Source organism: Pristiophorus japonicus, unplaced genomic scaffold (assembly GCF_044704955.1).
Source record: "Pristiophorus japonicus isolate sPriJap1 unplaced genomic scaffold, sPriJap1.hap1 HAP1_SCAFFOLD_37, whole genome shotgun sequence".
Classification (NCBI taxonomy): domain Eukaryota; kingdom Metazoa; phylum Chordata; class Chondrichthyes; family Pristiophoridae; genus Pristiophorus; species Pristiophorus japonicus.
In genome coordinates, this window is record NW_027253543.1 from 1,609,551 (window position 1) to 1,615,550 (window position 6,000).

The 6,000-nt window shown below is 42.7% G+C and overlaps 1 non-coding gene across 1 annotated transcript; it reads right to left on the bottom strand.

Annotated features, from left to right (window-relative positions):
• Positions 1-3,757: 3,757 nt before the first annotated feature.
• On the bottom strand, positions 3,758-3,845 carry trnap-cgg (transfer RNA proline (anticodon CGG)). Its single transcript is given in 2 exon segments — positions 3,758-3,793; positions 3,810-3,845. It is a non-coding gene; the product is annotated as a tRNA-Pro (tRNA).
• Between the last annotated feature and the right edge of the window lie 2,155 nt (positions 3,846-6,000).

Consider the following 6,000-nt stretch of genomic DNA (forward strand, 5'->3'; position numbering starts at 1 on the left):
ATGGCACAATGCGAAAAGGCAAAGTGGGTGGTAAGCGGGCAATACAGTAACAAAGGAGGAACCAGAGGAGGTGTTAGTGGGAACTGCAGAACCATTAGCAGACAATGGGAACGGTGCTTATGATCCGAGACGTCGAACCGAATGTTGAGGCCAGAACACTATCACATGCCTGGAATGTCGGGTCTGAACGCCTTTTAATCAGACCAGGCAGCTTGCCCACCCGGATTGATTTCCTGTACGGTTTAAATTCCGCAGCCAAGGGACTAAATCCAAAGCCAGCTTCTCCCATCTTTTCAGCGCTAGAGAAACAGGACGCACTCATATTCAGGGCAGAGTGTGTTTCACGTTGAAGTTGAGATTGACGCTGAATATATCCATATCCCAATGGAGGTGAACTCATGCGTGCAGAACGGAAGATGGACTGATCAAGAATTGGCGAGAATCAAACACGGGTTTAAGTTGTCCAATGAGACACTGAGCCGAGTACATCTGAGATGCATGAATTTTACTCAGTTCGGTGAGTTTCACTTTGCTCCTGGGAATCTCCAGGATTTTTGGACGCTGTGTGAACAACGACGGGCAATCAAACGTTTTAATTTGAAACATGTCCACCGGCTGAGAAGTGTTTTTTTGACTAAAAGTTGTCAGGGCTCGTCCGGGATTTGAAACCGGGACCTCTCGCATTTCAATTATTAGAACCCCTAAGCGAGAATCATACCCCTAGTCCAACGAGCCGCCGACAGTAAGGGATCTAGCTCTCAGATTCTGACGTTCGTTTGCTATTCGGCTCATCGTGCCTGTGCTGACTCTCAGAGACCGATCTCATGAGTCCCCCTCTCCATTGTCCAGCTAATGTTTTCCCTTTGATGAATAGATTATTCTTTGAGACATTACTTCACCAACGAGCTGCATCCTTGTCAGTAAAAGGTGAAGTTGGCAATGAGGTTAAATGTGATTACCGAAAAAAAACGAGTGGAAACGGTTTAACACAATAACGACGAAGTTGAGGGCATACTGGATCAGCAGTCCATTGCCTGAACTACTCAGTCACCTTATCTCCTATTTACTGCAACGTCAGACATCCATCCCCTACTTTTTCCATTCAAACAGAAATAATGTGCACGAAAGTCTACTTCACCGCTTGTTTTGCCCGTGCAACCAGATCGACAGTGATGAAAATGTGCCATGAGCTTTTTAAAGCAAACAGCCTTCCTTTACTTTCGGTGAGTGACTGCACGAGATGGTTGGTTTTGAGGAAGAATCAAAATAAAGAATGTAAAGTTTCACCGGCAAGTTAGCTGACCGCGGCAGGACTAGAACCTGCAATCTTTTGATAACATCACAGTTACAATCGAAGTCAGACGACTTATCCATTAGGCCACGCGGATGCTGCTGCTGGCATGAAATTTGTTGTCTTTTTATACTGAGAGCAAATTTGGGACAAGGGATCTTTCAAGGAGTGGATTTATGAAAATATGGGCATATTTTGAGTAATGAACCGTTGCGCTGCGATATGGATGTGCACGGACACAGGCAACCTCAATGTTGCTTGATACACAACAGTTTAACAATCGGTTATCGCAACTTAAATCACACTCCTTTTAAAATATACAGGATGATCCCGATAATGAGAAAATACGTCTTAAAGGGGCAGTTGATGAACCGGAACTGACAACCATCCCGTTTGAACAGACACCGAATGATCCAGGACAGGAAGCACATCCATCTTACACAGCTGTAGAATGGGCCTTCACCGACAGCACTTCCCTTTCAAAAGATTAAAGTGGGATTTCTATCATTCCTGAAGGCAATTGTGCTGTGCGTGAGTGAGCGCGGATCTCAGGAGCAGGAGGGGCTGGGACGGTTTTTGAAGCCACAGGTGATTGACAGGCACGAAGGAGGGAGAGAAGTAAAACCAACCCAGACAAAGAGACAATTTAAAACATATATATATTTATCACAATAAGAAAATAAATAAATTTACAGTTTTATTGCAAAAAATTGAATTTAGTTTGATTTAAATAAATAAATAATTATTTCTTAATCTATATATTTTTGATTGAACGAAGGCTGTGCGACTGCATGAAATCCACTGGAAATCAGGGCGTGCAGTCAGTAAATATACAAACAAGTAAGCCCATGGTGCAAGACAAGCCACGAGCGAAGATATGGGGAACAAAGGCGATCTTTTAAAGTCGCGAGTGCCTTTCTGCTGGATCTGACAGCAGCTGCGTGTGCTGTGAAAGAGCTCAAATGTAATAGAGCCCAGTGCTGGCAGAACAGAAAAGGCACATTTATTTTGAAAGTTAAAAAGTTGGGATTGTTTGTAAATATACGAATACATTAATATTTATATATATATCTATAAAAACAAAGTCAGTCAGTCAGTCATGTCTTGTCTTGTCTTGATTTGATTTGTATTTGAAAATAAGGGGGAAAGAGCTCATCATGTCACAAAGCCCATCCGCAAGCTCTCGCTAAAATCGCTATGTTTCTAACTTATATAATTTGGCTTCTTTCAGATGTGGAATAGCAAAATCCCACAGCAGATTCTTCTCCTGTTAGGCAGTCCTCGAATGCGTGTTCAATCAAATCAGTGTGGCTTCAAGTTGCATGTAATGCATTTTTTCTCCCTTGACATGAAATGCACAGTAAGATCACGCAGCACGTTTGCACACACTCCCTCGCTACACAAACACACCAACAAACTAAAATTCCTGCAAATTCCAAAGGCAGTTTTTGAAATTTGAAATTTAAAATCCGGGACAGACAGCACATTCCTTTTAAACAGATACATAATGATCCGATACTGATAGCACACCATTTTGGAGAGACAGAGAATGTCCCCGGACAGACCAGCACATCACCTTAAAAGGGATACAGAAACACAGTGAACAAAAACAAAGAATTCTGTAAAACTCAGCTGGTCGTGTACATTCTGTGGATGAAGATCCCGGGCTCACGTTCAGTCAGATGATCATTCCGATATTTTAAGAAAAATGTAAAGTTTACAGATTTTTTCCACGAAAATAGCGCCTGGAAATAAATAGGCAGCGAGGAAGGACAAAATGTCTGTGATACAGTGGAGCTTAGGAGTGATTGAATAATAAATGGCACAATGCGAAAAGGCAAAGTGGGTGGTAAGCGGGCAATACAGTAACAAAGGAGGAACCAGAGGAGGTGTTAGTGGGAACTGCAGAACCATTAGCAGACAATGGGAACGGTGCTTATGATCCGAGACGTCGAACCGAATGTTGAGGCCAGAACACTATCACATGCCTGGAATGTCGGGTCTGAACGCCTTTTAATCAGACCAGGCAGCTTGCCCACCCGGATTGATTTCCTGTACGGTTTAAATTCCGCAGCCAAGGGACTAAATCCAAAGCCAGCTTCTCCCATCTTTTCAGCGCTGGAGAAACAGGACGCACTCATATTCAGGGCAGAGTGTGTTTCACGTTGAAGTTGAGATTGACGCAGAATATATCCATATCCCAATGGAGGTGAACTCATGCGTGCAGAACGGAAGATGGACTGATCAAGAATTGGCGAGAATCAAACACGGGTTTAAGTTGTCCAATGAGACACTGAGCCGAGTACATCTGAGATGCATGAATTTTACTCAGTTCGGTGAGTTTCACTTTGCTCCTGGGAATCTCCAGGATTTTTGGACGCTGTGTGAACAACGACGGGCAATCAAACGTTTTAATTTGAAACATGTCCACCGGCTGAGAAGTGTTTTTTTGACTAAAAGTTGTCAGGGCTCGTCCGGGATTTGAACCCGGGTTCTCTCGCATTTCAATTATTAGAACCCCGAAGCGAGAATCATCCCCCTAGACCAACGAGCCGCCGACAGTAAGGGATCTAGCTCTCCGATTCTGACGTTCGTTTGCTATTCGGCCCATCGTGACTGTGCTGACTCTCTGAGACCGATCTCATGAGTTTCCCTCTCCATAGTCCTGCTAATGTTTTCCCTTTGATGAATAGATTATTCTTTGAGACATTACTTCACCAACGAGCTGCATCCTTGTCAGTAAAAGGTGAAGTTGGCAATGAGGTTAAATGTGATTACCGAAAAAAAACGAGTGGAAACGGTTTAACACAATAACGACGAAGTTGAGGGCATACTGGATCAGCAGTCCATTGCCTGAACTACTCAGTCACCTTATCTCCTATTTACTGCAACGTCAGACATCCATCCCCTACTTTTTCCATTCAAACAGAAATAATGTGCACGAAAGTCTACTTCACCGCTTGTTTTGCCCGTGCAACCAGATCGACAGTGATGAAAATGTGCCATGAGCTTTTTAAAGCAAACAGCCTTCCTTTACTTTTGGTGAGTGACTGCACGAGATGGTTGGTTTTGAGGCAGAATCAAAATAAAGAATATAAAATTTCACGCGGCAAGTTAGCTGACCGCGGCAGGACTCGAACCTGCAATCTTCTGATAACATCACAGTTACAATCGAAGTCACACGATTTATCCATTAGGCCACGCGGCTGCTGCTGCTGGCATGAAATGTGTTGTTTTCTTATACTGAGAGCAAATTTCGGTCAAGGGATCTTTCAAGGAGTGGATTTATGAAAATATGGGCATATTTTGAGTAATGAACCGATGCGCTGCGATATGGATGTGCACGGACACAGGCAACGTCAATGTAGCTTGATACACAACAGTTTAACAATCGGTTATCGCAACTGAAGTCAAACTCCTTTTAAAATATGCAGGATGATCCCGATTATGAGAAAATACGTCTTCAAGGGGCAGTTGATGAACCGGAACTGACAACCATCCCGTTTGAACAGACACCGAATGATCCAGGACAGGAAGCACATCCATCTTACACAGCTGTAGAATGGGCCTTCACGGACAGCACGTCTCTTTCAAAAGATTAAAGTGGGATTTCTATCATTCCTGAAGGCAATTGTGCTGTGCGTGAGTGAGCGCGGATCTCAGGACCACGAGGGGCTGGGACGGTTTTTGAAGCCACAGGTGATTGACAGGCAGGAAGGAGGGAGGGAAGTAAAACGAACCCAGAAAAAAAGACAATTTAAAACATATATATATTGATCACAATAAGAAAATAAATACATTTGCAGTTTTATTGCAAACAATTTAATTTGGTTTGATTTAAATAAATAAATCATTATTACTTAATCTATATATTTTTGATTGAACGAAGGCTGTGCGACTGCATGAAATCCACTGGAAATCAGAGCGTGCAGTCAGTAAATACCCAAACACAGTAAGCCAATGGTGTAAGACAAGCCACGAGGGAAGATATGGGGAACAAAGGCGATCTTTTAAAGTCGCGAGTGCCTTTCTGCTGGATCTGACAGCAGCTGCATGTGCTGTGAAAGAGCTCAAATGTAATAGAGCCCAGTGCCGGTAGAACAGAAAAGGCACATTTATTGTGAAAGTTAAAAAGTACAGATTGTTTGTAAATATGCGTATACATTAATATTTATATATATATATGAATAAACAAAGTCAGTCAGTCAGTCATGTCTTGTCTTGTCTTGATTTGTTTTGTGTTTGAAAATAAGGGGGAAGGAGCTCATCATGTCACACAGCCCAACCGCAAGCTCTCGCTAAAATCGCTATGTTTCTAACTTATATAATTTGCCTTCTTTCTGATGTGGAACAGCAAAATCCCACAGCAGATTCTTCTCCTGTTAGGCAGTCCTCGAATGCGTGTTCAATCAAATCAGTGTGGCTTCAAGTTGCATGTAATGCATTTTTTCTCCCATGACATGAAATGCACAGTAAGATAGCGCAGCACGTTTGCACACACTCCCTCGCTACACAAACACACCAACAAACTAAAATTCCTGCAACCTCCAAAGGCAGTTTTTGAAATCTGTAATTTAAAATCCGGGACAGGCAGCACATTCCTTTTAAACAGATACATAATGATCCGATACTGATAGCAACCATTTTGGAGAGACAGAGAATGACCTCGGACAGACAGGACATCACCTTAAAAGCGATACAGAAACACA